Source organism: Bombyx mandarina, chromosome 11 (assembly GCF_030267445.1).
Source record: "Bombyx mandarina strain Sakado chromosome 11, ASM3026744v2".
In the NCBI taxonomy this organism is placed as follows: Eukaryota; Metazoa; Arthropoda; class Insecta; order Lepidoptera; family Bombycidae; genus Bombyx; species Bombyx mandarina.
The window spans coordinates 3,171,917-3,189,968 of record NC_143218.1 but is presented as its reverse complement, the minus strand read 5'-3'; the positions used below and the strand labels follow the sequence as shown (position 1 = coordinate 3,189,968).

At 39.4% G+C, this 18,052-nt stretch overlaps 1 long non-coding RNA gene across 1 annotated transcript; it reads right to left on the bottom strand.

Moving 5' to 3' along the window:
* Nucleotides 1-7,414: 7,414 nt before the first annotated feature.
* Nucleotides 7,415-8,348, bottom strand: LOC149501904 (uncharacterized). Its single transcript, XR_016323898.1, has 2 exons — nt 8,030-8,348; nt 7,415-7,999 (listed from the first exon to the last, which is right to left on the bottom strand). It is a non-coding gene; the product is annotated as an uncharacterized LOC149501904 (long non-coding RNA).
* Between the last annotated feature and the right edge of the window lie 9,704 nt (nt 8,349-18,052).

The following is an 18,052-nucleotide window of genomic DNA, read 5'->3' as shown; positions in this document are numbered from 1 at the left end:
CCCCCCATTACCACTTCCGAGGTTAAGGAGGCGATCGATAGCCTACAACCACGGAAAGCTCCCGGCTCCGACGGCATCCGCAACCGCGCGCTAAAACTGTTACCAGCCCAACTGATAACGATGTTGGCCACGATATTAAATGCTGCTATGACGAACTGCATCTTTCCCGCGGCGTGGAAAGAAGCGGACGTTATCGGCATACACAAGCCGGGCAAACCGAATAACGAAACCGCGAGTTACCGCCCCATCAGTCTCCTCCCGGCGATAGGCAAATTATACGAACGGCTCCTTCGTAAACGCCTCTGGGATTTCGTATCCGCGAATAAAATTCTTATAGACGAGCAGTTTGGATTCCGCGCCAGACACTCGTGCGTCCATCAAGTGCACCGCCTCACGGAGCACATCTTACTAGGGCTGAACAGGCGGAAACCCATTCCGACAGGAGCCCTCTTCTTCGATATAGCGAAGGCGTTCGACAAAGTCTGGCACAACGGTTTGATATTCAAACTGTATAACATGGGAGTGCCAGACAGACTCGTGCTCATCATACGAGACTACTTGTCGAACCGTTCGTTCCGATATCGAGTCGAGGGAACGCGTTCCCGGCCCCGTCACGTCACAGCCGGAGTCCCGCAAGGCTCCGCCCTCTCCCCGTTACTATTCAGTTTGTATATCAACGATATACCCCGGTCTCCGGAGACCCATCTGGCGCTCTTCGCCGATGACACCGCCATCTACTACTCGTGTAGGAAGAAGGCGTTGCTTCATCGACGACTTCAGACCGCAGCTACCACCATGGGACAGTGGTTCCGGAAGTGGCGCATCGACATTAACCCCACGAAAAGCACAGCGGTGCTCTTCAAAAGGGGTCGCCCTCCGAACACCACGCTGAGCATCCCCCTCCCGACTAGGCGCGTCAATACCCCCGCCCCCGCCGTTCGCCCGATCACGATGTTCGACCAGCCCATACCGTGGGCCCCGAAGGTCAAATATTTAGGCGTCACCCTCGACAGTAGGATGACATTCCGCCCCCACATCAAGACGGTACGCGATCGTGCCGCCTTCATTCTAGGACGTCTCTACCCGATGATATGTAGGCGAAGTAAAATGTCCCTTAGAAATAAGGTGACACTCTACAAAACTTGCATACGCCCCGTCATGACCTATGCAAGTGTAGTGTTCGCTCACGCGGCCCGCATACACCTAAAAACATTTCAAATTATTCAATCCCGTTTTTGCAGGATAGCCGTCGGAGCCCCGTGGTTCGTCAGGAACGTCGACCTCCATGACGACCTGGACTTAGAGTCCATCAGTAAGTATCTTCAGTCGGCGTCCATGCGCCACTTCGATAAAACGGCACGACACGAGAACCCTCTCATCGTGGCCGCCGGTAACTACATTCCCGATCCTGCGGACAGAATGGAAAGCAGTCGACGTCGCCCAAAACACGTCATCTCGGATCCGCCCGATCCACTAACGGTGCTTTTAGGTAATTCAAGCACCGGTCACCGTTCTCGTCGAACCCGTCGCTTGCGACGAAGGGCTCGACGAGTAAATTAACTCTCAGACACAGCCCACTGAGTTTCTCGCCGGATCTTCTCAGTGGGTCGCGTTTCCGATCCGGTGGTAGATTCTGCGAAGCACGACTCTTGCTAGGGTTCGTGTTAGCAACATCGTCAGGTTTGAGCCCCGTGAGCTCACCTACTAAAGTTAGGGTTACGCTGATATAGCCTCTCAAGGCTCTCAGCTTAGGTAGGAAAAAAAAAAAAAATTAGAGTAGGATAATAATAAATTAAGAAGGAAAGAAACATTTTCTACTTAAATATCACCTAATAATAATTGTAAATAGACATGCTTTAACAAAAAACGACTTCAAATAGTAAAAAAGTATATTCCAAAACAAACTAATATATACTCTAAAAACAATAATCATTTCATCTACTTGTCGCACACGTACCTAATGCAAGTTTAATACATATATGGTTCTCTCATGGATACCATTATCAGAACTGGACTAAATTATAAAGGGACCACACGGGAAGCGTCGGCTTTCTGATAAAAAAAGAATCATCAAAATCGATTCACCCAGTCAAAAGTTATGAGGTAACAAACATTAAAAAAAGGGTGCGTGTACTTATGTACGCGGGTAAGAAGTTTTTTTTTTTTTAATGTTCATATTAATAAATCAATTTGAAAAAAAATCGATTAAACAACATCCTCAAACACGCATATTGGACATCCCTTTTCTTGACATAAATATAAATACATAAATATATATACGTATAAATTCGGTAATTTTCGGTACGGTTCGGAAAGTTCACCTGCGGCTATATTCAGACTCGCCAAGTTACGTCGCGTCGGTCGTATTGTAATGAGCGATTTAGTGGGCAACTTCATTCTGTTAATTTTGTGTCACGGTGCGCGCGCATCATAAAATTACAATCTCATCAATTTATCATAACGCGCCTAAAGAAGTATAACTTCAAAAAACATACAGTCAAATTGAGAACCTCTTCCTTTTTTGAAGTCGGCTAAAAATGAAAAGTTGAGATTTTAAACACTGCGTATTTTTAAAATAAGCTAGTCACGAAAAATTATAATTTTTCAATCCAGCATATTTCGCTCTGTTTAAAATTGCTATATTGAAATCATTTCCATTTCCTACACTAGCGCTATTTCGGTGAATCTTCTAACAAATAACTCGCTTTTACAGGCGGACTCTTTTTCAATTTGTCCTATGAACAAGATGGCGCTTCTTACTTCTACCCAGAAGCTTCGCGTTGTCCACAATATTATTTGACTTCTGAGGATGCTTTAAAAATTGATCTAAAATTCTAATTTGGGAGACAGTAAATACGCTAACAGTAAATTTTATAGATTAAAAATACATTATTGATGCTCTGACGTCACGGAACTTGTGAGAATAATGTATCTTATAGGAATACATTCGCGATCGCACTGCGTCGTAAGGTTGAATAATTGTGAAGCAAATATCGCCCTTATCTTGTAGCTCAGTAGGACGATTTATGCTTGTAGATCTAATGGCGCTACTTTCATTACGTTATGCGATATGAATTTCAAATAACCAATTCGACAGTGTTTTTCTCGGTCATCCGCTACCTTGTAGATGGCGGCCATTTTTTCGGGTTTTTAATTCGGCGCGAACACATTCGGATACACTTCGCAGTTATCAAGTTTTGTCTATAGTCAAATTTAATTGTGATTTGACCGTTCTAACCGTTTTGGTTTGAAGGGCGGGGCAGCCGTTGTAACTATACTTGAGACCTTAGAACTTATATCTCAAGGTGGGTGGCGCATTTACGTTATAGATGTCTATGGGTTCCAGTAACCACTAAAACCAGGTGGGCTGTGAGCTCGTCCACCCATCTACACAATAAAAAAAAACTCAATGAACGTCGCCCTAATACCTTTACCAGTGGTTCCGGAAGTGGCGCATCGACATCAACCGTCCCATCATCATGTTCGACCAACCCACACCGTGGGCCCCGAAGGTCATATACTGAGGCGTCACCCTCGACAGATGGATGTCATTCCGCCCCCCACTTAAAGACGGTACGCGACCGAGCCGCCCTCAAACTTGGACGCATCTATCCGATGATTTGCAAGCGAAGTATATTGTCCCTTAGAAATAAGGTGACACTACAAAACTTGCATATGTCTCGTCATGACCTATGCAAGTGTAGTGTTCGCTCACGCAGCCCGCACTGACTTGAAACTCCTTCAAATCATTCAATCCCATTTTTGCAGGATAGCCGTCGGAGCCCCGTGGTTTGTCAGGAATATCGATCTCCACGACGACCTGGACCTAGAGTCCATCAGTAAGTATATACAGTTGAAATCATTGCGCCATTTCGCGAAAGCTGCACGACACAATAACCCTCTCATCGTGGCCGCCGGTAACTACACTCCCGATCCTGCGGAGCGACTGGTAAACAGTCGACGTCGCCCAAAACACGTCATTTTGGATCCTCCCGATCCACTAACGGTGCTTTTAGGTACCTCAAGCACCGATTATCGTTCTCGTCAAACCCGTCGCTTGCGACGAAGGGCTCTGTGAGTAAATTAACCCACAGACACAGCCCACTGAGTTTCTCGCCGGATCTTCTCAGTGGGTCGCGTTTCCGATCCGGTGGTAGATTCTGCGAAGCACGGCTCTTGCTAGGGCCAGTGTTAGCAACAACGTCAAGTTTGAGGACTGCGAGCTCACCTACTAGTTCGAAGAATCTAGAATAGCCCCTCGAGGTTACTAGACTAGGTAGGAAAAAAAACTAAGTTTTCTTATTGAATACGAACGTGCATACTTAAGTGATATTCACGATGAAGGAATTGTATAATTACATGTGGTAGAGTATCTTGTGAACGCGCACAGATAGGTACCTCGACCCGACCCATTTCTGCCGCAAAGCAGATAGACAGCCATTGTACAATAAAACTGATACTTGGAGCTAATGCCTCAATTTCGACGGCAATACTCACACTGTTGTTTCTATGAGCTCAGTTAATCTCCTAACTATGACTTCGTGCACCCCCCTTAATAAATAAATAAACAAATATAATATGTGCATATATCTTTTTCTGTTTGATTGTTGGCCCGTGCGGCTTGCGAATTTGCCACAGAGCAAATTAAAAGATTGGGAACCTACGTAATAAAAAAAAAGCAGGATCACATTCGGAAGGGAAAGATTAGGAAAGTTAGAGGATATATGAAAATACATATATCTTATATATATTAGCGGGGTGTATCCGAACATCGCTGTCATAGAATAATGAATAAATACAGACTACCTACCTGAATACATTATGCATTCGCGTCATGCGTCATTAGTTCGTATGGAATAATGTTAATAAAAATCTATTTGTTGGAATAAATTTTATGAAAACATTGTTTTCTGATTCGAAAACATTAAGGCTGGTTGTTTTGTACTGTGGCAAGAGATTAATTGAAATTTAAAACTTGTTTGGGAATAATAAATTGAGAGGTGAAAAGCTATGTATATTGACTTAAGCGTCATTTCACTTAATACGCGACATTTATCTTTGCAATTAAAGGTCCGTCTTATTCGGTATCAGCATCAACAGTTCGATGCTTTTAATTGAACTTCAATTATGTTTAACACATTCGAATAGCTGAAGAAGTTTTTTTGTAACGATATTTTTTCCAAATTTTAAACTTTAAATGGCTGTCCTGTAAAGTTTCAAAAATGTCGCCAAAATAGCCCAATAGCCTCTCACCTCTCGAAATATTGTTTTTATATTGTTGCATCATTAGATATTTTTTTTTTATTAACTATTTAATCACGTTGAGACAATTGTTCTTTTCGAAACGGTCGTAGAGATATCTTGTAAGAAGCTGTTAGCGTGAAGGGAACGAGCTTGAGGGTTAAATAATAATTTTTGGCGCCATTTTTGACATGACGCTACTCGCTAGGCTAGAGCAGAGTCGCATGAATGGTCGCTTTCCTCTTGAATATTAAGTATTTTTTAGATAGGCTTATCGGCGGACAGTTTTCATACATGTCAAGTGTTTTTTATACCTATGTATGTACCCTTCCTACAAATTAAATATGGTCGATATCTCATAAGTTTGTCACCAAGCACCGGTCACCATTCTCGTAGCAAACTTCGAAGAGTTCGATGAGCGATCTAACCCACAGCCAACAGGGACTAGAACGCATCTATGTAGTAGAAAGAGTTACGACAAAAAATGAATTTCAACGTTTATAAAGACAGCTTGTGGCTTAAGATAGCATTATTTTAAAACTGCGCCCTCTACTGGTTATTATTTATAGTAGAAGTGTAGTTTCTTTATCGATAGATGGCGCTGTTTTCAATTAAAATAAGCTTCGTGTCCAGAAAGAAGGACGAAAACTATTTAATTCTTCTAAACATCCATATTCTCTCCGAACTCGTCACAAAAATCGGGGAGAGAGTAAAAGAACAGTGTCATGAGTACAGATGGTGCGAAATGTGTGGAAAATTATGTTGTAGAATCTCCCGACTTAAATGCAACTTCCATACTGGTTTTCAGCTTGACAATTGGCTTCTTGCTATGCCTTTTTGCCACTGTCGAGTTTAAAACTTCTATTTATTAATAATTAGAGTTACAATATTATCCACTTCGATAAAGCGGCACGACACAAGAACCCTCTCATCGTGGCTGCCGGTAACTACATTCCCGATCCTGCGGACAGAATGGAAAGCAGTCGACGTCGCCCAAAACACGTCATCTCGGATCCTCCCGATCCACTAACGGTGCTTTTAGGTACTTCAAGCACCGGTCACCGTTCTCGTCGAACCCGTCGCTTGCGACGAAGGGCTCGACGAGTAAATTAACTCTCAGACACAGCCCACTGAGTTTCTCGCCGGATCTTCTCAGTGGGTCGCGTTTCCGATCCGGTGGTAGATTCTGCGAAGCACGACTCTTGCTAGGGTTCGTGTTAGCAACGTCATCAGGTTTGAGCCCCGTGAGCTCACCTACTAGCCACGGTTACGCTGAAATAGCCCCTAGGGCTATCTGCTTAGGTAGGAAAAAAAAAAAAAAAAAAAAAAAAGTGTGTGTGTCCGCTCCGACGCACGACTGGAGTTTACTGGATATAAAAAATTAAACGAAACAATACGAGAAATAGTTCTATATTACGACAACACGATACACTACAGATTATTAACAAATTAACGAGACACAAAACAAACGACTAACAAATATATGAAAATACAATAATGAGAGAAACGCGCGATCAGTACGAGGCTTTGTGGCGGACTGCCGGCGCAGCAGCCCGGCGCGCATTTCGTGTGACATGCGCATAACGCATTTCGTGTGACATGCTAGTACGATTTTGGTCCCCATAATTTTCATACCCCGGGCCTATATATGTAAATCGATTCTAAAGGAGTAAACTCCAAAAACAATAATATTTACAGTAAAAGTTATTTGATCGCACCTCCTTCATTCTCGTTTTTACTAGACACGGATTAAAAAAATCTACCCAATTTCTATATGCGCGGCTAAAGATTTTTTTGTTCGCAGATCTAACTGATTTTATCGGAACATACAAATCGGTACATAAAACCGCATGTGATCGCGTCGTCAAATGAACTAATAAATAAAAAAGGGTGCCTGTACTAATGACTGTACTTATGTACAGCGCGTAAGAAGTTATACTTTATTTTTGGAGTTTACTCCTTTAGAATCGATTTACATATATAGGCCCGGGGTATGAAAATTATGGGGACCAAAATCGTACTAGCATGTCACACGAAATGCGTTATGCGCATGTCACACGAAATGCGCGCCGGGCTGCTGCGCCGGCAGTCCGCCACAAAGCCTCGTACTGATCGCGCGTTTCTCTCATTATTGTATTTTCATATATTTGTTAGTCGTTTGTTTTGTGTCTCGTTAATTTGTTAATAATCTGTAGTGTATCGTGTTGTCGTAATATAGAACTATTTCTCGTATTGTTTCGTTTAATTTTTTATATCCAGTAAACTCCAGTCGTGCGTCGGAGCGGACACACACACTTTTTTTGGAGTTTACTCCTTTAGAATCGATTTACATATATAGGCCCGGGGTATGAAAATTATGGGGACCAAAATCGTACTAGCATGTCACACGAAATGCGTTATGCGCATGTCACACGAAATGCGCGCCGGGCTGCTGCGCCGGCAGTCCGCCACAAAGCCTCGTACTGATCGCGCGTTTCTCTCATTATTGTATTTTCATATATTTGTTAGTCGTTTGTTTTGTGTCTCGTTAATTTGTTAATAATCTGTAGTGTATCGTGTTGTCGTAATATAGAACTATTTCTCGTATTGTTTCGTTTAATTTTTTATATCCAGTAAACTCCAGTCGTGCGTCGGAGCGGACACACACACTTTTTTTGGAGTTTACTCCTTTAGAATCGATTTACATATATAGGCCCGGGGTATGAAAATTATGGGGACCAAAATCGTACTAGCATGTCACACGAAATGCGTTATGCGCCTAGCATGTCACACGAAATGCTTTATGCGCCTGATTGGCTCCTGATTGCGTGATGCGTGCGCGCGCCAATCAGGAGCCAACGCGCGGCCGCGTTATCGCAGGTGACGCCGGGCTGCTGCGCCGGCAGTCCGCCACAAAGCCTCGTACTGATCGCGCGTTTCTCTCATTATTGTATTTTCATATATTTGTTAGTCGTTTGTTTTGTGTCTCGTTAATTTGTTAATAATCTGTAGTGTATCGTGTTGTCGTAATATAGAACTATTTCTCGTATTGTTTCGTTTAATTTTTTATATCCAGTAAACTCCAGTCGTGCGTCGGAGCGGACACACACACTTTTTTTTTTTTTTTTTTTAAACTTATTTCTTTTTTTTATTTAAATTTTAATCAATTTGAAAAAAAAATCGATTAAGCAACATCCTCAAACACGCATATTGGACATCCCTTTTCTTGACATCGTATAAATTCGGTAATTCTCGGAACGGTTCGGAAAGTTCACCTGCGGCTATATTCAGACTCTCCAAGTTACGTCGGTCGTATTGTAATGAGCGATTTAGTGTGCAACTTCATTTCTGTTAATTTTGTGTCACGGTGCGCGCGCATCGTAAAATTTCACTCTCATCAATTTTTCACAACGCGCCTAAAGAAGTATAGTTTCAAAAACGTAAAATAGACCTTATTACAACTATGCTTAAAGTACGTTTTCATTTTGTCATGTACGGAACGTATCCCCTATAGTTCCATATATTATGTAAATTTCAATTCTATATTCACTTCGGTTTCTGTATTCGCGGCAATTCACGGAACATGTACCAAGCGAATAAAGAGCTTTTACTGTATGATACATATATATTCGATTTGTTATATTAAAAATAGGACGAAATTAATTAAAAGTCGATCTAATAATATTTAAGTTTACTCATGAAGTTGATCTTAGTAATTTTAATCCGATGGATTGAAATTAAGCGAACGAGAATAAAGCGTTATTAGATTACAAAAAAAGTAAATTACAAAATTAGTGGAGTGAAGCCTTCGTGCTGGACGTCGTCACTTGACCAGACAACCAATGAGATGACCTGACGACCAGTGAGCTTAGCGCGAGCTTTTTAACGTTCTCGATAACGTAAAAGTTAACTCAAAATAAAATGGAGTTGGAATGTTTGCGTACGTTTGCCGCTAGGGGCGCTGTTCCAACTCCATACTATTTTGAGTTAACTTTTACGCTATCGAGAACGTTAAGAAACTCGCACTAAGCTCACTGGTCGTCAGGTCATCTCATTGGTTGTCTGGTCAAGTGACGACGTCCAGCACGAAGGCTTCACTCCACTAATTTTGTAATTTACTCTTTTTGTAATCTAATAACTCTTTAGTCTCGTTCATTTCATTACGACCCGTCCAATGATATTTTATATGTAAAAAGAAGCAGTGTGCTTAGTGCGAGTTTTGTAACGTTCTCGATAGCGTAAAGGTTAACTCGTATTTGTATGCAGCTGGAACAGCGCCCCTAGCGGCAAACGTAGGCAAACATTCTAACTCCATACAAATTTGAATTAATTTTCTATTCCGCTTATTTCTGCCGTGAAGCAGTAATGCGTTTCAGTTTGAAGGGTGGGGCAGCCCTTGTAACTATACTGAGGCCTTAGAACTTATAGCTCAAGGTGTGTGGCGCATTTACGTTGTAGATGTCTATGGGCTCCAGTAACTGACCGAAACGCATTACTGCTTCACGTCAGAAATAGGCAGGGTGGTGGTACCCACCCGCGCGGACTCACAAGAGGTCCTACCACCAGTAATTACGCAAATTATAATTTTCCATCAAAGCAATAAAAAAATTAAAAAAAATAATGGCGGGTTTCATTTTTACTACACGATGTTGTTCCTTCACCGTGGAAGTCACCACGACTTATGCATTGGCATGATGGTGGATTATATCCGAGCGCATTCACTTTACTCCCTACCATCAACAACAGAATTATTACTTGGATTATTAGTTGATTGATTATTACTTTACTGGCGGTAGGACCTCTTGTGAGTCCGCGCGGGTATGCACTACCGCTCTACCTATTTCTGCCGTGAAGCAGTAATGCGTTTCGGTTTGAAGGGTGGGGCAGCCGCTGTAACTATACTTGAGACCTTAGAACTTATATCTCAAGGTGGGTGGCGCATTTGAGCCGTAGATGTCTATGGGCTCCAGTAACCACTTAACACTAGGTGGGCAGTGAGCTCGTCCACTCCTATAAACAATTAAAAAAAAATGTACATTAAAAAAAAACACAATTACAACTTGTCTCGAATCTCGAACGAGACAATAAAAATTTGCTCCACAAATCTATAAGTCCGCCATTTTACTTAAAAAATACATAATAATATATTTACATACGTCTCTATATCTTAAATATTTATTGCGTTTTTTTTTTTAAATGCCCGAATATCTTAAGGTCACATTGAATTGACAAAAAAATTCGAAACTGTATTCATTTATTCTAACTGTTTCCGTGTCGGTCGGTCGAATAGGGATATGCGATCGGGTTTATCAAAAAATTTAATTTTTAATGATTCTGGAACCATCGATCCGTGTTATTGTTAGCTGGTACAAAATTCACATTTGACACTCAATTAAGCTTTTATTCGATTTGCTTCTAGATATAATTCGTGTTGTAGCTTGATATTTTCACTCGTTACAAAATATCACATATATAAATTAAATAAAAAAATGTAATAATCAAACCTACATACTTATCTTTTATCATAATATTATTAGTGGCGTTTCGGGTAAGTTTTATTTATGTATACGGCTCGTGGAAACCGTTGAAAATACTATAATTATTGTTACATCTATCATAAATCAAATTAAATAGAATGTATTTAGGATATTCAATTGATTTTTTGTTGTTGATTCTGCCTTCGATAGTTCGTTTCCAAATGATTCTTGTCCACCTGATGGTTGTCTGGAAGAGATCGCTCTTAGCGATAAGACCGCAAATTGTACTTTTTTGTATTTAATGTATCGCACTGTTTATTTGTTTTTTGGTGTACAATAAAGAATACTCTCTCTGCCTTCCAATGAAAAATACGTCCGCCATTAAGTCAATTGAATGTTTGTGTTATTAATAGGGTAAGCATTTTGTTTTCATTTGACTTAGGTACAAAGCAAATTAATTGTTGTCAGAATCTGAAATAGTGATTAATAATTTTCATATGATTTAAAATATACAAATTTTAGTAATAAAATCGTAATTTCTCATATATGTATACATAATGTTTGTGGATTTCCTTTTTTTCTCTAAAAGACATATCCGGCTCCTGATATAACACCGCCATTTTACAAATGAAGGTTTGTAGTATTACAGGTTAGAAGTTGGTGCATTTGTTATTTTCATACTCATTCGCTTATTTAATACACTTATTATTTAATATCATCGGTGTATTAATTGAAACTAGTGGCCCCGCAGTGGTCGAAATTCGACTATAATCAACTGAAATTATAAGTTTAAACATTATTATGGTTCTATTGTCAAACACTATTATATTTCTATAATGTAATCACAGATTTCATAAAAACTACCCTATAGATAAATAATATTAAAGACAAACAATAATAATCTACTCTCAATTTGATCACAGATATAAACAATAATAAAAGTTTGACAATTGACAATAACAAAGGGTATGTTTTTGTTGTATGTGTTGTGTCAAATACATGTAAGCGTGTGTAATGTCTTTTTTTATTGATTTAATGTATCTTTTATGCATTATTTAAAAAAAATATTAGCATTGTGCACTTCTTCTCTATATTCTCTATAAGTGTGTGAAATTTCATACTCCTCCGTCCGCGAAGTTTTCATAAAAAGGGGTACAAAGTTTTTGCTTCACGTAATAATATATAGATAAATATGAATTTTCGAAATAGTTTCATGGCTCTGTACTGTATGTATGCTTGATGCGAGTTTGTAAACGTTCTCGATCGCGTAAAAGTTAACTCATATTTGTATGGAGTTGGAACGTTTACCCACGTTTGCCGCTAGGGGCGCTGTTCCAACCCCATACAAATTTGAGTTAACTTTTACGCTATCGAGAACGTTAAAAAACTCGCGCTAAGAACATTGATGTGTAAAGTTGGTGTTTTCAAGTTACGATAATTCCGCCATCTTCCGTCGATATGCTGTGTAACCGGATCAATACAAGGAATTGAAAGCGCGAGGAGTGAAGTTGTGTGATTTGTTTTATTTTGTCTATTTAGTGTTTCTTCGGGTTTAAATGTGTAATAATGGTGGTTTATTAACAGTTTAATATCCGTGAAAGTGCACAAATGTGGGAAAATGAAACAAAGCCGCTGGACGTAACTTCTCGGGATCCTCCTAAAAGTCCACTGAAAAAATCTTACTAAATGACCACCATTTTACTGAGATTAGATTTCATGTCATATCATCTCATTTAATTTCATCCTAGTTGATTAATGTCTCAAATTAATCATTTTCATTTCATTTTACTCCATAATATCATAATTTTTCATAAAATTAAGAATATACATTAAAATAAGACATGACTTAAAGGTCTCAGTTACCAGGTCATAAAATTTCTTAAAAAAAAAACAAGGAATATCTCTATCAAGGAATATCTCTATCAAAAGATATACGGAATCCGCACGACATTAAGACGTCTCGTTTTAAATCGCATTTAACATTGAATAAGAAAATTTTCGAATAAATTGGGTCAAAATATCGTCGGTCGCCGAGGGTGGAACAAAAAACTTTTTGTGTATTTTAAAACCTATATATATTATAGTTTATTGTTTGGTATGACGTCTGGCGTGTATCCGGGCGGCATTTTGGTGTATGTCGAAAACAATGTTTTATGTGGGGGTTTTTTTTTTTTAAATAGGAATTTTGTAATACCAAATTTTACGTGCGATGCCTTGAAGGTCGTTTTATTTATCGTCGTCTTTTTTTTTCAAGTCTCTCTCTCTTCTAAACGTGATACATAAGCCTGTAAGTTTTTTATCGATGTTGCCGCGCTAACTGAAAAAATCCGGCTGAACGCATTATGCGCGCGTAAAGAATTTTTTTTTTAAAATGGCGATCGAAATTTTTTTTTTTTTAAATTTCTAACCACATTCTTGTTGTTATGTAACCGAAACATTATTAACGATACAAAAATATTCTTTTTTTTTTTCTTTTTTTTCCTACCTACTTTGAGAGGCTATTTCAGCTTCGCCCTAACATGTAGGTGAGCTCACGGGGCTCAAATCTGACGACGTTGCTAACACGAACCCTAGCAAGGGCCGTGCTTCGAAGATCCGGTGAGAAACTCAGTGGGCTGTGTCTGTAAGTTAATTCACTCACCGAGCCCTTCGTCGCAAGCGACGGGTTCGACGAGAACGATGAGCGGTGCTTGAGATACCTAAAATCACCGTTAGTGGATCGGGAGGATCCGAAATGACGTGAAATATTCTTAAAGATGAAATTAAAGTAATCAATCATAAAATTGATTATGGATTAGTTTGAATTAATTCGACGTAGTGAGATAGCTGTTTTATGATACAATTTAAATGTCATGTCTCAAGTTCAAAAGTGGTGAATTGCAAATAAACACTTCTCAAATTATAAATACAGTTTTTTTTTGCGACCTCAGCAATGCCGGGGACATTCGACACAATGCAAGCCTCGTTTGAAGAAGGACATGTCATAGCGCTCGGGAAACACCGTGGAGGGGAGCTCATTCTAGAGTCGGATGGTGCGTGGCAGAAAAGATCTTTGGAAACGCACTATGGATGAACACAACGAGTTCAGGTGGTATGTACTCTGCTCCGGTAGGGGGCGGGGTGGTGGTAAATAGAAGATGGAGGAATCCTCCCGAACAATCCCTCAAAGCACTTCCAATTTGTATTTGCACTGGTAGTAGGACCTCTTCTGAGTCCGCACGGGTAGGTACCACCGCCCTGCCGTGAGCAGTAATGCGTTTCGGTTTGAAGGGCGGGGCGGCCGTTGTAACTATACTGAGATCTTAGAACTCATATCTCAAGGCGGTATTTACGTTGTAGATGTCTACGGGCTCCAGTAACCACGTAACACCAGGTGGGCTGTGAGCTCGTCCACCTATCTAAGCAATAAAAAAAAACAGTGGGTATAAAATTATTTAAACGAATCACAGAATCCTATTAATCTATATATTAATACGTGAAGCAAAAACTTCGTATCCCTTTTTACGAAAATTGCGCTGACGGAGGAGTATGAAATTTTCCACACGTATAGAGAATATAGAGAATAAGTGCACAATGCTAATATTTTTTAAAATAATTCATAAAAAATACATTAAATCAATAAAGAAAACATTACACACACCACATATCATGTATTTGACGCACACACGCATGCATACTATTTATTGTCAAACTTTTGTTCTTGACGTCTGTTGTCAAATTGAGAATAGATTAAATATTGTTTGTCTTTATTAATATTTTTCTATAGTGTATGTAGCCTTGGCGAAATTTGTGATTATAGTATGTGTACAAACTTACAATTCCAATTAATTATAGTCGAATTTCGACTATTGTGGGACCTCTAGTCCTACTAATATTACAAACGCGAAAGTATTGTAATTTGTTACTATATTACGTGAAAACTGCTGAATGTATTTTGATGAAACTTTCCAATAATATAGCTTATACACCAGAATAACACATAGACTGTAATTTATAAAGATATAGTGTGAATTACACAAAATATAAGTAGGACAAAAATCTGCCGTCTGCGAGCTTTTCTGGCGTGCTCCGCAAAATCCGTTCGGGTTACAGATATACATATGATGTATAATGGAAATGTTTATCTATAATAATCTATACTATCTATATTTCTATATTATTATTTATTATTATCACTACATAGTATAAAACAATGTCGCTTTCTCTGTCCCTATATCTGTCTGTTCCTATGTATGCTTAAATCTTTAAATTTACGCAATGGATTTTGATGCGGTTTTTTTAATAGATAGAGTGATTGAAGAGGAAGGTTTTTATGTATAATAACATCCATTAAATAGTGGAGAAATCAATAATAAATTACAGTTTCCGAAGCGAAGCGAGGGCGGGTCGCTAGTCTATACTAATATTATAAAGAGGAAAGATTTGTTTGTTTGTTTGTACTCAATAGGCCCCGAAGCTACTGAACCGATTTGAAAAATTCTTTCACTGTTTGGAAGCTACACTATCCCCGAGTGACATAGGCTCCGATCTTTTTTGAAAAAAAAATAGGGATCCTTACTAAAACTCCAATAATGTAACCCAAGGTGTAAAAAAATACCTAAAACATTATTTACATCGCGTGCCCTGCGAAAACTATTGATGATAGAATAAAATAATGTACTACGACTTTGTAGAACACATTATTATTTACAAAAAGTGTCGCGACAGCATATGTATAACTATTTATGCCACAATAAGTTCTCTTTTATTTATAATAATAAAATAACGTCAAATATCGTTGAAATTTTTGTTAAAGACCCGAGCGGAGCCGGAGCGGGCCGCTAGTCTTAAATATTCCTACAAAAAAACTCATGACAGCATAAGTATAATATCTATTTTATATTTTTAAACCATTATCGCCAAAATAGTTAATCATGAATCTAAGAAAAGGAAAGTTTAGATTTTTTGTTTTGTTACGTTTTTTTTTTATTGCTTGTTTGTTTCTGTCAAGACCAGATTTGTCTAAAAGGAAATTCAATAAATTACAGCTCCCAAAACGAAGCGACGGCGCCGCGGCGGGTCGCTAGTATAGTTTTAAGCGGAAATTAAATAATATCACATTCCAAATATCCAGTAAATGCGGTTTGCATTAAAAATTAAAAGATAACAAACAATGTTAGACGGTATTGTGGCCTAGAGAGTTTTTTATTGCTTATTTAGAAGCTAATGGTGACTGGCAAGGTGAACGGAGGAAGACCACGAGGTAGAGGCCCGACACGTTGGACTGACCAGATCCGCACTACCCTCGACACCACAGTTCACGATGCTCTACACTCGGCGGCAGATAGAGGCAAATGGCGTGGAATGGTCCGTAATAAACTCCTGTTGCGAGGAAGTGGTCACGACCCTCAGTATTGAGGAAACCGAAGCAAGAAGAAGGAGGGTGGACGAGCTCACAGTCCACCTGGTGTTAAGTGGTTACTGGAGCACATAGACATCTACAACGTAAATGCGCCACACACCTTGAGATATAAGTTCTAAGGTCTCAGTATAGTTACAATGGCTGCCCCACCCTTTAAAAACGAAACGCATTACTGCTTCACGACAGAAATAGCCAGGATGGTGGTACCTTCCCGTGCGGACTCACAAGAGGTGCTACCACAAGTAATTGTGTAGCGTGGTAATAAACCACCGTTATTACCCATTCGAACCTGAAGAAACACTAGATAGACAAAATATAACAAATCACACAACTTCACTCCTCGCGTTCCCGCCAAAAGGTTCCCCTCCTAAAAGTATAGAAGTAATGGTAGGATCTCTTGCGAGTCCGCGCGGGTAGGTATCACCGCCCTACCGATTTCTGCCGTGAAGCAGTAATGCGTTTCGGTTTGAAGGGTGGGACAGCCGTTGTAACTATACTGAGATCTTAGAACTCATATCTCAAGGTGTGTGAAGGTTGTAGATGTCTATGGGCTCCAGTAACCTCTTAGCACCAATTGGGCTGTAAGCTCGTCCACTCATCTAAACAATAAAAATAAAACTAAATGAGTCTTAACAGTCCATTCTCTCTGTCTTTTTCTTTAAATATTTATTTAATTCAACAAAGTTCCTACTCCTAGTCAATCGACAATGACAATAGCATGTGTAACGAATCTATATTGGACCGAGATGAAAGTGCTAGATACATACATTAACCTATATAACGCTAGTTTCACATGCGCGTGAGGAAATAGGTCGCGTTCACACTATTACGTTTGAAGAACTTTGTTATCTAGATCGAAATAAGCTTACCTTGTCTGTACGTTTGCATTTTATGTAAAAAAGATTGTTATTAAATAGACATGATGGAGGAATAATTCGAGGGGTGAAAGGTCTTTTTTTCCTACCTAAGCTGATAGTCTTGAACAGGGGTGGGCAAATATTTTGACAGTCGGGCCACATTGCAGATGAAAATTTGACCTCGGGCCAAACAGTTTTTTTTTTCTAATTTTATATTGTGCGACTATTATACATACTGTAATTGTTTAATTATCATAATTATATTTTCGAATAGGAGGCGGTGAAAAGAGCGGTTGTCCGGGAGAAAATTTTGGCTCCCACCGGCCCTGATAATGTGTATCCAGTATTGCTTAATATTTTATCCAAAAAAAATATATGCACCAATTAATTTATGTTAGACAAAATCTAATATTTGTGTTTTTAATAATAATAAAATATATACAATGCTTCTCGGGCCAGACAAAATTCTACCGCGGGGCGCCATTTGCCCAGGCCTGGTCTAGAGAGACCATGTCAGCGTAACCGGGCGAGTAGGTGAGCTCACGGGACTCAAACCTGACGTTGTTGCTAACACTAGCCTTAGCAAGAGCCGTGCTTCGCTGAATTTATTACCGGATCGAAAACGCGACCCACTGAGAAGATCCGGCGAGAAACTCAGTGGGCTATGTCTATGGATCAATTTACTCGTCGAGTCCTTCGTCGCAAGCGACGGGTTCGACGAGAACGATGACCGGTGCTTGAGGCACCTAAAAGCACCGTTAGTGGATCGGGAGGATCCGAGATGACGTGTCGAAAGGCTGTCTATATATTAATACGTGAAGCAAAAACTTTGTACCCCTTTCTACGAAAATCGCGTGGACGGAGGAGTATGAAATTTCTCACACTTATAGAGAATTTTTATTTATTTATTTATTAGGCTCACAATACACATCACAAGCTAAAGATATGAGAATAGATTAATATTGTTTGTCTTTAATATTATTTGCCTATAGTGTACCTAATCTTGGCGAAATCTGTGATTAATTTATTATTATTTTAGGATTTTTATGACCTAGTAACTAAGACCTTTAAGTCATGTCTTGTTTTAGGTTATGTTC